Raw genomic sequence first — 19,310 nt, 5'->3', positions numbered from 1 at the left:
GTTCAGACAAAATGAGTAATACTATCTGAAACTTTCATTATATTAACACCGAGTAAAGAATAATGATACAGCCAAGTATCATGATGCTATTCACTCTATTTAGTAAGTTGTTGGGATAGGGGAATTGGAGAAGTGTCTTCCACTCCTCAGCTGAGGAGCTCTGACCTTGCTGGGGAAGGAAGGGAAGATTCATCACCAAGTCCTTTGCCTTTGTTACAGGGTTGCAGTCCAAGGTGGTAATAAAACTCATGTTCTCTGATTTTCATAGAGTATAGGTTTCTCTATCATAACCAACCCATTCTTTGGCTCCCAGCATTTGGGCTGAAATCAGCAAAAGAATGAGGCTTCAAATTGGGCTAGAAAGACCATGGTTCCTTTTTTGACTATCAATTCATTTGCTATGTGATTTCAACCTAGCCAAATTCACCTCTTGGTGCCTCAATTTTTCTTCTGTCTTTATCCCTTTTGTCTACATTTCTTCAAATTTGAAGAGAAACGGAATGGTACACCTGCTCGAGACTCTAAGCACTTCTACCATAAGTTAAACAGGAAACAAAACACAAAACTCCTCAGCCTCCTTCATCCCCTCCACACTCTTACATTTCTAAAACCTATCCAACATGGTCATTCACAAAAGCATTCACAAATAAATGTCCCCTCTGAAAAGTCATGAGGACAGACTAAAACTGTTTTGGACTAGAAATGAAACAGACAAGCCTATTCCTTTGAAATGAAGGAATGTACCTTAGCAAGAAAAATAGTTTTGGTAGAGAGAACAAATAATACAACATGTATTTAGAAAGTAAGCTTTCCAAAACAGGGTCTTAACTACATAGAATCATAGAATGGTTTGGGTTGGAAGGGACCTTAAAGATCATTTAGTTCCAACCCCCCTGCTATGGGCAGGGACACCTTCCACTAGACCAGGTTGCTCAAAGCCCCATCCAACCTGGCCTTGAACACTTCCAGGGATGGGGCATCCACAACCTCTCTGGGCAACCTGTTCCAGTGCCTCACCACCCTCACAGTAAAGAGTTTCTTCCTGACATCTAATCTAATGCCCTTGTAAAAAGTCCCTCTCCAGCTTTCTTGTAGGCCCCCTTTAGGTACTGGAAGGCCACTATAAGGTCTCCCCGGAGCCTTCTCTTCTCCAGGCTGAACAACCCATCTTCAGAACTTGTATTTAATATTAACAATCTTTTAACGTTTAACACTGCTTTACAATAAAAGTGCATTCCTTCTTGCACTTACCTACAAAATGAGATCCTATACCAACATATAACTTTTCAGTAGTTAAGAGAATATGTTCTTTAGAAAAGATCAAATTATATTCTTTAAATATCACTACTGTGAAAGAACACTGAGTTAAAGCTATACAACAGCCTCTATCTAAAAAAAAAAAAGTCCATCCATAGGAACAGGAGACAAAGAATAAAAATCTTATGTAGCAACTGAACTTGTAATTATGATTGCTTTGAGTAACACCCTGTAGAAAACACCACTGCGCAAGATACTTCAGTACAACTATTGCCACTCTTTCTTTCATCATTTAAACACAGAATTTCAAAAACTGGATATGCAAATGCAGTAAGTTAGATACAGAAATTTTAAAAGCTACCTTTTAAATAAGCATCTTAATCTAACTGAAATATTTAATTTCATCAAATCCATGAGAGCTACCATATAACTTATCTTAGACAGGAGAATAACTGCCAAGTATTGTGCTTAAATGAAACTTTATGTTCATGCTTGGATTACATTCAATATGTCATCCAAGTAAGATTTAACTGGTCCAGTATTTTAACACTGCTTTCCCTCAATAACTCCTGTTGCTACACAAGTATACATAATGATTCTAAACAGAAATTACCACAAAATCATAGATCTATTTAGGCTTAGAGGGACCTCTGGACCAACCCTCTGCTCAAAGTAGGAACAACTTCAAAGTTACATCAGGTTTCTAAGGGCCTTCCCAGTCAAGTTCTGAATATCTCCAAGGATGGAGATTCATTGTGAATTTTTTTCCCCTTAAATCCAATCAGTATTTCCCTTACTGCAACAGCAGCTGTTGCTTCTTTTGTTGTGCACCTCAGAGGAGCTTGTCTTCACCTTCTATATAAACACTCATTAGCTAAAGGCAGCATTTCAAGCCCTCTTAGCTTTCTCTTCACCAGGATAAACAAACCCAGCTACCTCAGATTCTTCTACATTTCATGTTCCAGCTCCCTAACCATCTTAGTGGCCCTCTGTTATACTCCCTCCAGTTTGTCAGCATCTTTTTTTTTTTAACTGATCATGTCATTTACATTCTGGTTTCAGACTGTCCTCACAGGCTACAGCATACTTCATTGTTACAACTGTCTTCTAGGCATTTTGAGTCCACCTTTTCGTCTTGTCCCTTCAACCAGCTTCCATTTCTACCCCACTATGTTACAGCTACAAGACTTTGCATGGTTTTTTTCCCCACTTGATGTTACACATCACTTACACACTGTCACACACTGTCTCACAACATGGTCCATTTCACCTCCTCCATGCTGTCAACAAGGCCAGCTCCCTCTACCATTAGCCCCTTTCACACTAACAGCCAAAGGCTTTGTTCTGTCTTCTGTATACAAAGTACATTTCCTAGATTCACCACAAGTCCTTTGCATTCTCCACCATGAAATCTCTTGTGAACAATATTCTCCTTGAAAAGCATGGAACACTTGTTGATTGTCATACACAAGGTACAACTTATATACCCTATTTACATAAACTTGTAAACATAACTGTATTTCCCTACTTCATGTACCCACAAATTATCCCATCTTTCCTGAGACTGAAAGGTTATTGCAGCTTTTAGTTTAGAAGGCAGTTACACAGCAGAGGTAACGAGCTACTCTCTCACCATTTTTGAAAACTGCTTATTTCAGGAATGGCTTTTATTATTTTCCTGATGAATTGCTGAATGAGTTTTAATTTAGTTCAGTACAAGAACTGTGGTCATCAAGATTTTCTCTATCCATATATTGTCAGTATTCTAGCTTAGGGCTGCTCTTCAGGCTACTGTGCATCAGCTGAGCTATGGTGTTTTGGATTTGTGTGGCGGGGTTTTGGTAGTGGGGGAGGGGGCTGCAGGGGTGGCTCCTGTGAGAAGCTGCTAGAAGCTTCCCTGGCTCCAAGTTGGACCCACCTCTGGCCAAGGCCAAGCCCATCAGCGACGGTGGTAGCGCCTCTGGGATAACATATTTAAGAAGGAAAACCTGCAGCAGAGGAGGGGAGTGGAATGTGAGAGAAACCCCTCTGCAGACACCAAGGTCAGTGAAGAAGGAGGGGGAGGAGGTGCGCCAGAGGAGGTGATTCCCCTGCAGCTCATGGCGAGACAGCAGGCTGTCCCCCTGCAGCCCATAGAGGTGAACAGTGGGGCAGATGCCCACCTGCAGCCCGTGGAGGACCCCACGCCAGAGCAGTTGGATGCCCCTGAAGATGGCCGTGACTCCATGGGAAAGCCCGTGCTGGAGCAGCCTGAGCCTGAAGGACTGCAGCCCACGGAAAGGACCCACGCTGGACCAGCTTGTGAAGAACTGCAGCCTGTGGGAAGGACCCATGCCGGAGAAGTTCATGGAGAACTGTCTACTGTGGGAGGGACCTCACGCTGGAGCAGGGGAAGAGTGAGGAGTCCTCCCTGAGGTGGAAGGAGCGGCAGAGACAATGTGTGACAAACTGACCACAACCCCCATCCCCCGTCCCCCTGCGCCACTTGGGGGGAGGAGGTAGAGAAAATCGGGAGTAAAGTTGTGCCCGGGAAGAAGGGAGGGGTGGGAGGAAGGTGTTTTAAGATATGGTTTTACTTCCCATTATCCTTGTTTTGATTTGACTGGTAGTAAATTAAATTGATTTTGGTTTTTTCCCCAAGTTGAATCTGTTTTTTGCCTGTGACCATAATTGGTAGGTGATCCCTCCCTGTCCTTGTCTCAACCCACGAGCTTTTCTTTATATTTTCTCCTCCTCACCCCACTGGGGGAGGAAAGGAGTGAGCGAGTGGCCTTGTGGTGCTTTGTTGCCAGCTGGGCTTAAACCACGACATATGGTAACTGCATGTGACTTCCTGCAGCTTTGCAACTGATATATAGTAAAAGTGTAAATATGCCTCTGTCAATATACAAAAACATTATGCTATCATACTCTGACAGTGTAAGTTTAGCCCTAGAAAACATCTGCTTTATACATCAGGAAGCTTTCCATTTCATTTACTTTTGCATTAGCATGGTAATTTTATCAAAATATCATGGAATATCTTGAGTTGGAAGGGACCCATAAGGATCATCAAGTCCAACTCCCTGCTCCTCACAGGACTAACTAAAACTAAACCATATGACTAAGAGCGTCGTCCAGACACTCCTTGAACTCTGACAGGCTTGGTGCCGTGACCACTTCCCTGGGGAGCCTGTTCCAGTGACCAACCACCCTCTCAGTGAAGAACCTTTTCCTCATGTCCAATCTGAACTTCCCCTGACGCAGCTTCGCAGCTTCATTCCATTTCCTCGTGTCCTATTGCTGGTCACCAGAGAGAGGAGATCAGCACCTCCCCCCTCTGCTGCCCCCCTTGAGGAAGTTGTACACTGTGATGAGGTCACCCCTCAGCCTTCTCTTCTCCAAGCTGAACAAACCAAGTGTCCTCAGCAGCTCCTCATAAGTCTTGCCCTCGAGGCCTTTCACCATCTTGGTCACCCTCCTCTGGACACACTCTAACAGTTTGTTGTCCTTCTTATATTGAGGCACCCAAAACTGCACACAGTACTTGAGGTGAGGCTGCACCAGTGCAGTGTAGAGTGGGACAATCACCTCCCTCGACCAGCTAGCTATGCTGTGCTCGATGTACCCCAGGACACGGTTGGCCCTTTTGGCTGCCAGGGCACACTGCTCACTCATATTCAACTTGCCATCAACCCAAACCCCCAGATCTCTTTTCATGGGGCTGCTCTCCAGCCTCTTGCCCCCCAATTCGTATGTATAACCAGGATTACCCCATCCCAGGTGAAGAATTCGGCACTTGTTCTTGTTAAATTTCACACGGTTGGTGATTGCCCAGCTCTCTAGTCTATCCAGATCTCTCTGTAAGGCCTCTCTTGCCCTCGAGGGAGTCCACAACTCCTCCAAACATAAATTAACAGAAATTAATATAAAAAACAATAAGTACAGGACAACCTGAGAATCAGAGATGCTGAGTGAAAGTAATACCACTAAAGGTGCTGACATAAAGCACAGGATAAAATTCCATGTAACAGCTGAACTGTTTCAGTGGCTTAATGCCACTGAAAGCTACTGCTCTCACAGCACTCTCTGATTCGTTATTAATTTCAATGAGAAAGGACAATATAGTAAACAAATAGGAGGGTAAGAATGAGATGACCTAATCTTATCCTGAAAGGGAGTACTCAGGAAGAAATCTTTATTTTAAATTTCTAATGCAATTAAGAGTTGGACTGAGAAATGGGAGAAAAGCACTAATCGTTTATCTCCCTTTGCCGCCTCCTGTGCATTTTCAACCGCTAGAGCAAAACCAAATATGCCTCCTTTCCTACTACTGTTGCTACTGGCAACTCTTCAAAAATACTATTTTGCAAAAATCTTTCCTCAAATTCAAGTATTCTATGTCTTACTGCTTTCCTTTTCTCTCAGTTCTACTCATTAGCCAGGTTTCCTTCCACACTGTCCCCACTGCTTCATGCAAAAAAAAAAAAAAAAAAAAAAAGAAAAATCAAGAAAAACTATTACTACTGAAACACCAAGAAAAACTAGGATTAATCCTGCTCCTTTTCTCCCTCAGGACAGTAGAGCAACACTGTAGTGTACTCAATATAAGTATTAATAGAAACAGTGGTGGGAAAGTGATGCAATCTTTGAGAGCACAGATGTGCTGAATTCTTCTGTCCAGTCTGCCAATATTTCCAAATTCTTAAATATTATATGGTAATAATTTAAACTTGAGATGTGTACTTGACCCCAGATATATATGAGCAAAAAGCTACAAAAAAAAAAGGGGGGGGGGGGGGGGGAAGACAGAGAAAGGTCATGGGAACTTGATCATCAATGATGAAAATGACTGTCTAATGAAAGGCCTCTTATCTCCAAGTACTACAGAGACTATCTGATGATCTAAAGTAGATTTTTTTTTGTTTCACCTGTTGCTACTATCTTATCAAGAGTTGGTCTACACAGGGAAATTGGTCACTTCAAACACTCACATCCAAATGTTCAGTCCACTGTTAAACACCCTACTGGTCCCATGCACCAGACAAAAGTCTTCAGCAATTCTAGCCCAATCCTAGGGTTACCTGTACCTCTAGCAGGATAATTATATAATGACAAGCATCAGTATGTCAAAAATCACATGCAAGAAAAATGTAAAATAAGCTGGATTTAAAATAACACCATATACTATATCCACATCAAAATAAAGACATACAATCACTATAACATCCACTATTCAAATTGACTTAGGTCATTGAAGAATTTCTAACATGCTGTTCTGCAGAATCCATGAAACCTTACCTTACACCTTCTGCAATACAGCAGCATAACACTGGCAAGCTCTGGCCATTTTCACTGGTACTACTGTAAAGAAAAAACATCTAAGACTTAACCAAGTTACTACTATTTCTATTTTTATACCGTACAAGAATTAACCATGGTGGTCTCTGGAAAACCAAACTAACAGACTCAAACTCCAGCTGATGTTTCACTTGCCAACAAACCCATAGCAGTTCATTGGAAGTTTTGGTCTACTGAATAAATAGACTGACTGAAAACAACTCACAGCTAAACTCTAAAACATCTGTATATATGTAGATAGCTAACCCATTGTCGTGGTTTAACCCCAGCCAGCAACTAAGCACCACGCAGCCGCTCACTTACTTCCCCCCCCACCCAGTGGGGTGGGGGAGAGAATTTGGGAGAAAAAAAAAGAAAAAAAAAAAGGTAAAACTCATGGGTTGAAATAAGAACAGTTTAATAGGACAGAAAGGAAGAAAATAATAATAATAATGATAATAATAAAATGACAACAATAATAATAATAAAAGGATTGGAATACACAAAACAAGTGATGCACAATGCAATTGCTCACTACTTGCTGACCGATGCCCAGTTAGTTCCCGAGCAGCGATCCACCTCCCAGGCCAACTCCCCCCAGTTTATATACTAGGCATGATGTCACACAGTATGGAACACCCCTTTGGCCAGTTTGGGTCAGCTGTCCTGGCTGTGTCCCCTCCCAACTTCTAGTGCCCCTCCAGCCTTCTTACTGGCTGGGCATGAGAAGCTGAAAAATCCTTGACTTTAGACTAAACCTTACTTGGCAACAACTGAAAACATCAGTATGTTATCAACATTCTTCTCATACTGAACCCAAAACATATCACTATACCTGCTACTAGAAAGAAAATTAACCCTATCCCAGCTGAAATAAGGACACCCATTATGTAACATTGTGTAGACAGCACTCATGAATATATAGCATACTTCAAATTTGATCCTCACTGTCTACTGAAAATGATTCATTTTGTACAGGTTCCTATTTCAGATATTAAGGGTAAGCTCTTCTCTAACTTGAATTCTATTCAGTGGACAGCCTGACCTCCAACTCCAAATTATGCATACATGCCTTCAAAGCAGTAACAGCTTCTGGGTGAAACTTCAGGAAAACTTTGGCAATGCCTCCAACACTGTCAGGTAATCCTCTTCAAAAAGCTTAATGACCCAAGATGATTTATGATTCATGAATAACAGCACTAATGAATACTAGAAAATAAGTAGTACTTTTATGAAGAGGCCCAGGTTTGAGTAGCAGTATTTCTCAGAAATATTTATGGGTCTTACAGACTTGTTCACTGGCCTGTCAAGGAGCAGAAAGTTGTCTGGGTTTTAGAAGGTAGTAGGCAAAGATGTTTGATCAATAGAAGATGCGGTGGACAGGGAGACACTTGTCCATTAAACTGCAGGTAGTTCCTTCCAGTTTTTAGCAAAAAATTCTTATGCTTGAATTCTGCAAACAAGGAATATGGCTCGTACAATGACAGCATCCTTAAACCTCTCTCTCCTTTCCATCTTTTTGGAAATTACCATCACAAAATTAAACATATGATCAAATTTACTAAGAACAAGCATTTTCAAATTCCATAACTTCTGATATGGTTTGGTTTTGTTGCTTTTCTTCCCCTCGATTACAAAGGGATAATTCTGAACACAACATATGCAATCTGAAAGTTGTAATATTAAAATATGAAAAAACCTTCTCTGATTCTTAGTTTAGGAAAGAAAAAATAGTAGAGAGAAACATTGCACATGAAAATGTCGTGGTGTTAAAAATTCAAAGTACATTCAGTAACAGCAAAATATTGGAAACAACTCTTAAAGCAAGGTTCTCCTAAGCCAGTAAGGGGAAGCCTTAGAAGAAATGACATCACCATCTCAATCAGGATAATAAAAGAGAAAAAAAAAAAACAAACCCTGCAAATTTAAACATAACAATGACAGGAAAAGCCAGGGAAATATGCCAAAGAATTAATATAATACATTCATAAAGCTAAATTTAATGTATCAAGGTTTAGGGTTGGTTGTCTGTTTACATTTGTACTTTTTTTTTCTTAACAGAATTTTCCTCATATTCTGTCTAAAATTGTCAAAGCCATAAGCCACACTAGTGTCAGAGGTAAGAATAAGCTATTCTAAGTAAATAATTTATTCCTAGGTTTGCCACTCCACCTAAATAGCTAAGTGATCCCACTTTTAACAAATGACAGAGCAATCCAAATTGAGTGATCATACCCTAACTTGAAAGATAGCAGCCTGTCCACACCACTAAACTAAAAATTACCATATAATTAAACATCACTAGCAGTTGCCGCTCAAAATAGGCTCACGTTCTGAATAGCAATAGCACTTCAGCACAAGACTGACAAGCACGGATAGAGCTACAATAAATTTATAGAATGCATAATTCTCATCTTCTTACATTCATTTAACGTAGGTCACGTAAGAAAAAAGACTGTACCAAATACTTAAAAATGTTACGAACATAACAGAGCAAAACAGGACCTGCCTGTTAAGTAACTTATTAAATGAAAGATTAATACCTGCAGTTGCTTATATTTTCTGCATTGCTGTTTGTAGCATAACATATTCAAAACAATACTAATCTTTCAGTCAGCATGAGCAGTAAGAAGAAACAGAGGCTTTTGCTTGAGTAGGACCAAAAATACCTCAAACCTATCCAGGCACATATGGCACAGTTTCAGAATTATGACTGCTTTACAAAACTGCATTAGTCCAGCAAATGATTTAATCATAGGCTGTGTCAGTTGTTATACTACTCACAGTCAGATACAGCTCCACTAGCAACAGAGTTTAATTAAGAATAGATTCCACATGTTAGGTAATGCACAACACAAAGGAAAACGCCCTTCTTACCCAAAAGCTTTTCATTAATTTTTTTTTCAGTTAATTCTTATAATACTTGTTTGTGGTTTTAATACCTCTGAAAAGCAATTTCATTGCCTAGGTCAGCTAAGAAAGATTTCCCTCACTTTTACCAGATTCAGCCTGCATACTCCAGCACCTGGTGCTTCTGAGAAAATATGAGCAAGCATTATAAGTCCATCTTTGGTTGTAGAAACTGAGAGAATCTTTGAAACTGCCTAGATCAAGTACCACTGACAGTTCTGGAGATCAAAGTATACTTTGTATAACCTTACACAGAAATTCAGTGAGACCTACTAAGCAAACGGCAAATTCAAAGTTAAATTCAAAATATATGGTTAAGGCAAAGCTTAACCAACAGACTGTAAGAAAGTGTTTTTTAAAAATATCAATATGTATGCCATTTCCCAAAAACAGTGTACTGCAATTCACTGGTGGTTTTTGTTTGTTTGTTTTTTTAAGTTAACTCTTGGTTAACTTAAAAAAAAAAATTGCTATCCAATTGTCAGGATTTCTGCCACAACATGACTGAGATCTCTCGACCAGTAGATGGAAAAAGGCATTTCTTTACAATTTAATCTCAGTCATCCAATTTCAAGAGTCATAAGGCACAAGCTGTGTATGATACCTGACTAGATAAAGGGTGCAGAAATGCTCTCTGCTGATAAGGTGCTGGAAACTTTAAAAGTTGCAAGTCTTTAGGTTTTTTTCTTTTATAATACTTTTTATAATAATAGGCCCCTACAAATAAAGTACAGGGGAGAAACACTAGTGAAAATTCCACTTCCCTCACCATTAATGGCTAGAGAGAAAGGATTTATGTGGATCCTTGCCCCCAGATAGCTGTCCATTAAACTGAATGAGAAATTTTTAAATTAGAAAGTTTCACTGTCAAAGTGGACATAGAAAATGCTTCCATTTAAACAGATTTTATTTTAAAATAACAGAACTAAGGTGTTTCCATTTTATACCATTAAAATATTTCTAAAACAAAACAGTTACATTCTAATTTAAGGTTTAGCACACTTTGATTTTATTTTCTTCCACAAATATCACTATGTCGTTTTCAAATGTCAATCTAAATATTTTTACTGACATAACTTTTCTAGAAATTTGATCAGAGATGCCACACATTTTTTTTATTTTGCTTTGGAGTAGAATATCATTGAAAATCGTACAACATACCATACAGAGAGAAGGTTCACGCTAGTTCACATTATTGCTAAAACTAAATACAAGTAAGCAAACAAGACAACATATTCATATATGCTAATCCATACTTCCCCGAAAGCCAAGGAAATAAGAGGTATATTGAAACAAAAAGATCCATGCAGAGCTATGTGTTCTATTATACTAAAATTTGTAAGTTGTCAACATCTTCCAATCAGCCAAAACATTTCCCAGGACCTATTTTAGTAACACACTTTGAAAGTCAGTATTCCTAATTCATTTATAAATATTTTTAACCAAACACTGCAATACTGTAAAGCAAACAATGAAATTATTGCAAATCAACAAACATTCCTCCTCAGAAAACCCTCAGAAATCAAGTTTTCTCCCACAAACTTACCCAACTCACCCAAGCTGAAATATATCTGTTCATATTTTGCAAGGTGAGAAAGGGACTAAAGCCTTTCATCTTGTTAACCTCACACACTTGCAAAGCTCTCATTTGTTAATCTGTTATAACACACAAACCAGAGAAAGACAGCCACATTCATACTCCACCCAACCAACCTCTTCTGTCAATGCTCCAAAGTAAAACAGGACAAGAATTCCCCCCCCCCCCCCCCCCCCCCCCCGAGAGGTCTTTCATGATGGGGCTTCTTCACTGCCTTATGAGAGTTAGTGATTAAACAGCCAATTTCAAAATTGGGGGGAGGGTAGGAAGGGGGAGAGATGAGTAAGCCTTTACTAATTTAAAAAAAAAAAAAAAGGTTTATCCTTTTTCAAGTAGAATATTAAAAATAACATCAATGAAATGCAGAAATCTAAGTCTCAGTGTAAGAGCGGCTTATTTTGGTTTAGTTAAACCTGTTTCCAACTTCAGTTACTGAAGTTGGAATGTGGTCTTTCCAAAAAGCATATTCAAATTATATCACATATACAAGCTCTCACTTACAAAAGCAAGGAGATAATGAGGTTGACAAATAAAAAATATGGCAAAAAAACTACATAGTAAAAGAAAAAAGCACTCTTAAAATTACTTCTTCAAAGGAGTGACTGGTAAAATCTCAGAGAGGATAAATGCACTACTACTACTTCACTATTCATTAATATATGACAAATATTTTTTCATTATTTATAAGTCACACCTTCCAATATGAGAAAGTTGGCCATCAATTAATGACTGAAACAGCAAAAATTGCATTTTCCTATTTGTGAATTTTCTTTATTTGTATGAGTTGCAGATATCATTTTATTGATTAAATAAAAATCCACATGCATCCTATAAATACATCTCTCAATTCTAAACTGATATGCTAAAATAAAAGAGAAGCAAGTCTTAGGCCAGGGACACAGTTCCAAGTTACTGACTGAACTGCCAAGCTGACTATGTTATGGGCATATGGAGAAGGCCCAAGAACTGCTCCATGAAGTTAGATCAGTCCTCACAGGATCACACCAAGACAATCCACACTGAATCCTTCCATCTCTGCCTGTATCCAACCTACAGATGTTCTGCTTATCCTCTATGTACTTTATTCTCCAGGCACTTCACTCCAAATGACTACCATCTTCTTTTCTTAAGGATCTAAAACTCACTACTGTGGAAGAGAGGGCTAATTATAGCCCTCAATTTCTCTGAGGCTTTAATACAAAACTTTCTACTACAGAATTCAAACAGCATTATTGTCCTGGCTGCTGCTAAGGCAAAGATGGACTGTGGCCCATATGCTAGATACATGAACAGCCACAATTGACCATGCAGATAAATCAAATCAATAAATAAACTGAAGACTAGATTACTTAGTCATGCTTAATTTTTTAGTTTTAATAGAATTTACACAATTGCATGCTGAGCACTTTATTTTCGTAATTTGTTCAACTGCAACAATTTGCAATGAAGTATGCAATGAGGATGGATTTTAAAACGCAGATAAGTTATATTTGAAGTGTCACAGAGTTTTACGTATGTTGAAAAAAAAAACCATAAAACCCCCACTGAAATGCAATTATCATCACTATATCTTTTAATTACTTAAAAATTAAACATTTAAAAATATCCTAAATGTTATGTATTTCAGGTCATCCTGTTATGAGAAAAATAGTTATAGCTGTTTGCCTACCATCATTCGCTGACAAATGAAAATGAGTATGTACAAAGAAAGATGTGAAGCACAGCACTGCTATATATATGTAGGGCAGTACCTGCGAGGGAAAACTAAAGCTGATCTTGGCAGTCTTCCCTGGGATGCAGGTGATATACACCCACCTTTTAGAGAGGTAGCTCAATCTTTCCAGTGTGAAACATTATTTCACAAGTCACAGGCTCATTTTGGAGAAGATTCTCAGTTCTCTGCAGCTTTGCTATTGTAGAAGGAATAGAATCAATTTGCTTTTTTTCCAAACTGGAGATTACTTTAGCACAAAGGAGACCCAGAGACTACACATCTTTATAGGAATATTCTGGCAATACAGAAGCATTAAAAATGAAGCATGGTACCCTTCTAGTTTCATTCACATGCCATTTAAACAGAGACCAGAAGCAGCCAAAATGGATCAGGCCTCAACTACCTTAAACTTGCATCAAGACTGACGTATACACTCAAGTAGCAATAAGGAGTAGCTAGTTCTCAGTTCCCTGTCTTTCCTTTTTTTCATTTGACACTGAGGCACCTATATGGTTAGGGACACTATCTTTTGCTAGCTATTCACCCAGGCTTTCAAACTACTGAGTTCCTGTCCTGTTTTCCAGTAGTGTAATATCTAACTTGCCACCAACCTCTGTGATAAAACATACAACTGAGAGGAGAGCAGCTAAGAAGTAGCAACAAGGAAAAGATCTGTTCCTGTGAGAACAGGCTGTTTACCTCCTCAAAAAAAAAAAAATTAAACTCTTGACATTAAACTCACAGGACATGATCCAGGGACACATCTCAATTCATAAACCTTTTTTCTCTCTTTAACATTTGCCATGGGAGACCATAAATTAAAGCTTGCAGAACCACAAGTGGCCTTCCCAGCCCACACATTTGACATGACTTTCTGCATGCTTTGGCATACATGATAACATTTATATCCGAGACACAAATTTATACTGACAGTAGTATTCTGTATAGTACTAAACTGCTATTTCACATTATCCAATATTCATTTACATTTGTGTTTTCCAGGTTCATATTACAAACAACTTGAGCTCCCCCCACTGCTAATTATTCCTGTTTACTCACAGCAAACATACTTTTCTAGATCTTCTAAGACATTTGCTGTCAAGTAGGTGTTTCTTATTTCTAAAAGTTTTAAGGCAAGTTTTCAAACATGACTCTATCCTTTTCAGTGGAAAAGTATCCGGGTTATTATCCAATCATATATATAAGCCTTTTACACAGGTGATTATAAAAATTCTCTCGTTATCTGAAGCTAATTAACATCTACATTAACATACTGCTGATGAGTATGTTAGTAAGCTACATGAGCATTGAATTTATTAAACTATGTTCAGAATTCAGAAAGTTATTGCAAAGAAATCACAAGTGGGAGCCTACCACTACATATTAGCAATTAGCACTCCAGGCCACAACCCACCCCACCCCAAAAAAATACAAGCATCTTTAACTCACAAAGATTCATAAAATGCTTAACAATAATTTGGGTTTTGTCATAATCAACCACAAGAAAAATGCTAAGTAACTATGATAGAATCATTAAAGCTACCGTTGGTCTTAACAGGGTAAATCTAATCTACAAAATTATTATACATTATTTAAAGAAAAACAAAAATGCTTCTTAAATAGTCTTGTGTGCACCAATTTATAATCATTGAGTTCAGTGAATAAATATTTTACTATATTTGAATACCCTAAGATTTAGGGACTAGCCTATTTAAAGTCCAACTGAAATTCTAACTTATTTCAGGAAACAAATATGTTGATATATATCAGTTTCAAGTAATTATACCTATGTAAACCCACTGAAGGCAATCCATTTGCAGAAGTATAATTTTAAAGCATTATTTGACACACAACTCCACTAATGAACCTGTATGCAACTTGGTTTACAGAATATTTATTTGTCATAACCATGCACATGAAACTAAACTGAATTCTTTCTATCAAGGTGAATGTCATTTTACTAATAAAACCTCTAAGTTCTGTACAGCAAATTTAGCATCTTTGATAACTGATACTATTTCTATAGGGTCACTTTTAAAACTAAACTACATCTATCTTCTAATTTTTCTTCAGTTTTCATTACAAAATAGCATAAGCATGTAAGCTTCATGATCGTAAAACAGATGAGGTTTTGTTGTTGTTACTTAAAAGTTATCTGCATATATCCATAACAAGCTTTGTGATATATTCTAACAGGATTTCAAAATTAGTGTATTTTACAATGAGATATTTCATCCATTTTTACTGTCCTTCCCAAAACACTTGCTCAAATTTACACCTGTATCAGTAATTAGGTGCAGGTAGGAGACCTTCAACAGTTTTGATTGATTCAGACAAATATCCTTCTCTCCCAAAATTCGCATAGGGTTACACGGAGTCTCAGCCACATTTGGGCAAGTTGATTAGCCCAGATTCTCAAGTTACTGTGCATCAGCTGACTTTCAATAATTGCACATATACACTTAGCCCATGAAAAACGCAAACTAATTCAACCTTCCTTAGCCAGCAATGAAACAGGGTTAAATTAAATCAAGTTATGTGCAATTGCCACAGGCCACATATATACAACTGAACATTCACTGTAACTGAGCATGCAATAACTTCAAATTGCCAGGACTTAACTAGTTATATTGAATCCTCAGAAGTCCATCTACAGAGCTTTTTATAAGACTTCATTGGCTAATTATTTATCAAGATATGATTAAGAATTTGCTTAATCCCATGACATCATATGTCTACTCCGAGCCTAGAAAAAGGATTTGTCAGGAATAAACACAAACATTTACAGAAAAAGAGAGAATTCCTGTTCTGAAGTCTACTAATTCAATATAATTATTTAACATGTCACTAAATAAAATAAGTAGCTTTCATTATTCTTCCTCCAGGTTGCAAGCTAAGATTACAGTGTGATGTGAAAACTGAGAATGTTTACCTTGCAGTATTATGATGGCTTGTTCGTGTAATGATATTTAGAGAATTACAGACAAAACAGATTTTTAAACTATACCATTTTTACTTCAATTCCTAAAATATTTTAATGATATTTTCCATGGTAAAAATAAATGACCTATTTCTGTAAATAACACGACTAAACTTTACATCATGCTAGACAGAACCAGAGGGAATTGCTACTACTCTAAATAATCTTTTATAATAGTGACCTTAGAGTGCACAGTGTGTCCCTACAACTCTCTAAGCCATTAGTCACCTAAATTATCACGAGGAAAGTTCACCTACAGGTTTGCTTCACTGTATGCCAGAACAGCCACTATTTTTGCAGAACTAAGCAGCTCAACGTCTGTTTTACACCTAAGCCTGGGCAAGATCCTCAGAGTAGGAAAGTCCAGTCATACACACATGCTTTGAACATGCCTAACACAAAACTGAGTACTTTGCACTGCATACTAGCCACCGCTTCCATCCCTTCACTCTAAAATCTCAGCAGGACAGAGGAAGGGCACTTGCTCATGATATCACACACCCAGATACTAACATCCTCCTCAGTAGCAGGAGGTTCAAACATGCATTTATCACTATCCATTAGCGTCTTCGATTGGCTCTAAGATTTTATGGGGTAGCGAGCACTCCCTTCTCCCCTTGTTGAAGGAATACTACATCACAGTGCAAAGAAAATTAATTACAACAGGGGAAAAGCCTGAAAGACAGAATATGATTATCAAATAAATTGATTTAAACTCTCTTTCAGGAGGTAAATATATCTTCAATGTTTTCTATTCGCTAACCAATATGGATCCTTTGCTCAGTACCACAGGAGTCGTGAGTTCCATTTTGCATGCTCACACATCTCAAACTTGTGATTGACACTCAGGGGCTGACCTGTTCAACAGCAGTATCACAATGAAGTCCCTTTTTGATCTCACTCCAATTCCTTTTTGTGATGCAGAAATCAAGATTACAAATTTTACTTACTGCACTGTGACAGCTGGTTTACAAGGCAATGATTAAAAAGATATATTAAATGTATTTCCATATGTTAAAATTCATATAACTAAAACTGATGTTGAAGACCTGACTTTTAAAAAGCTCTCTAAAACACAACACTCAAAACAGAAAACTTGATATCAACAAATACTCAAACATTACTTTTTCTGTGTATCAACTCAAAGCTTTCTAGACTTCCACCAGAAAATCCCACACCCCCCAGCTAAAGATCACATTTGCAAAGTCAATCAAAAGTTAATAAACTCCCCTTGTGCTCAAGAACTCTAACACAGACTTCGGATTCCATAATTGTGTAATATTCCCCTCCCACCCCCGGGGCCCAATCTTCATTCAGCTTACACGAAGGATGGGCTCTGGAAATGAATCAGAGGCTATTCATAAGGCTGTATGGTCAATTGTATACATGACTCTCCAACTTCGAGTAAAAATGAAAGAGAAGTACGAAGTGAAAGAGGTTGCAGATCAGATCACAGGACACAGAAAAATGCTGCTCTTGGGAATCTCATTCACTTTCTATTACTAATGGTAAATATTTCTGTGTTCCTGTCCTGGTTTCAGCTGGGATAGGGTTAATTTTCTTTCTAGTAGCTGGTATAGTGATATGTTTTCGGTTCAGCATGAGAAGAATGCTGATAACACTGATGTTTTCAGTTGTTGCTAAGTAGTGTTTATGCTAAGTCCAGGATTTTTCAGCTTCTCATGCCCAGCCAGCAAGAAGGCTGGAGGGGCACTAGAAGTTGGGAGGGGACACAGCCAGGGCAGCTGACCCAAAGTGGCCAAAGGGGTGTTCCATACCATGTGACATCACATCTAGTATATAAACTGGGGGGAGTTGCCCTGGGGGGGATCGCTGCTCAGGAACTAACTGGGCATCAGTCAGCAGGTGGTGAGCAATTGCATTGTGCATCACTTGTTTTGTATATTCCAATCCTTTTATTATTATTATTGTCATTTTATTATTGTTATTATTATCATTATTAGTTTCTTTCTTTCTATCCTATTAAACTGTTCTTATCTCAACCCACGAGTTTCACTTCCCCCCCCCCGATTCTCTCCCCCATCCCACTGGGTGGGGGGGAAGTGAGCGAGCATCTGCATGGTGCTTAGTTGCTGGCTGGGGTTAAACCACGACAGTCCATTTTGGCACCCAACGTGGGGCCCGAAGGGTTGAGATAATGACGGATCTGACCAGAGCGTGTTAAATTTGTTACAAGCATTCATTATATTGGTCTAATAGTCACTGGTCACAATGTTGATTTATGGGCTCTTAGAGTTCTGACGCTCATTTTTAGAGTTCTGTTATTTATCACCTCACTTGCTGTATGTAGTCCCTGTTCTGCTGCTTATCATCCATGGGAGGTGGATTAAGGTTTTTGCTTCGATGTATTGTTGTATTGGGTCTGGCTGAGATGGAGTTAATACTCCCCATAGCAGCCATCATAGTGCTGTGCTCTGCATCAGTAGCTAGAAAGGTGTTGATAACACACCAGTGTTTTGGCTACTGCTGAGCAGTGCTGGCACAGCATCAAGGCTGTCTCCCCAACATTTTTGCCTCCCCTCAATGGCAGGCTGGCGCAGGGCAAGATCTTGGGAGGGGACATAACCAGGACAGCTGACCTAAACTACCCAAACAGATATTCCATACCATATGACGTCAGCTCAGATATAAAAGCTAAGTAAAGGGAGACGGAAGGGGGTCATTTTTGTCTTCCGGAGCAACCACCACGCGTACTGAAGCCCTGCTTCCCAGGAAGTGGCCAGACATCGCCTGCTGATGGGAAGTAGAGAATAATATCATTTGTTTTCCTTTGCTTTCGTGTGCAACCTTTGCTTTCACTTTATTAAACTGTCCTTATCTTGACCCATGAGCCTTTTGTTATATTTTCTCCCCCCTGTCCAGCTGAGAAGGGGGAGTGATAGAGCAGCTTTGGTGGGCACCTGGCACCCAGCCAGGGTCAACCCACCACAGTCCTTTTTGGCGCCCAACGTGGGGCTCGACAATGGCAGTTTTGCATTAAGCGTGCCATAGCTAGTTATTAAGTGGCAAGCTCCTGTGCAGGTCACGGAGCTTGTTGACTGCTTGCTTATCTCTATCTTGCTGAGTTTGGGAACATGGTAATGCAAATAATGGCTATGTACTTTGTCCTGGCACTGATGGCTTTGCTGTGTTGTGGGAGCTATCTTGTGGAGGAGATGAGGGAATACATCTCCCTCTCCCTACCAGGCATTGATGTGAATGGTTTTATTATGCAGGCTCCTGAGGTCCTTGTTCACCCTTATGTGACCTGTTCAATACTACTAATCAATACTGGTGGTATATTATGGGTATTGTGGAATCTGGTCTCATCCTGGTATAAGAGAAGACAAGTTTCGGGTGAGGCAATACTGAAATGTGCCCTCAAGCGACCGGTCCCTGGGTGGCAGGGTACATGGAAGGATTTGGGCAGATTCCTAGGACGGTTATCTCCTCCCATAATCTGGGACTTTACACCCCAACAGGCAAGTAACCCTGGCAAACTGACGCGCCACCTGACAGAGGGGTGCCTTGCC

General features: G+C 39.1%; 1 protein-coding gene across 5 annotated transcripts in view; it reads right to left on the bottom strand.

The window, feature by feature from the left end:
- LOC121233000 (nipped-B-like protein) overlaps positions 1-19,310 on the bottom strand; it is a 174,071-nt gene that overhangs the window by 133,908 nt on the left and 20,853 nt on the right. Inside the window, exon 2 of one of the 5 annotated variants that reach the window (XM_041121548.1) lies at positions 6,538-6,600. The exons of the other annotated variants lie outside the window; for them this stretch is intronic. The gene's annotated coding sequence lies outside the window, so the exon portion shown is untranslated. The remainder of the gene's footprint in view (positions 1-6,537; positions 6,601-19,310) is intronic. 5 annotated transcript variants of the gene reach the window in all.

Source organism: Aquila chrysaetos (assembly GCF_900496995.4).
Source record: "Aquila chrysaetos chrysaetos chromosome W unlocalized genomic scaffold, bAquChr1.4 W_unloc_3, whole genome shotgun sequence".
NCBI classification, from domain to species: Eukaryota; Metazoa; Chordata; class Aves; order Accipitriformes; family Accipitridae; genus Aquila; species Aquila chrysaetos.
Note: the sequence above shows the minus strand (reverse complement) of the source record. Positions and strands in the feature narration are given on the sequence as shown.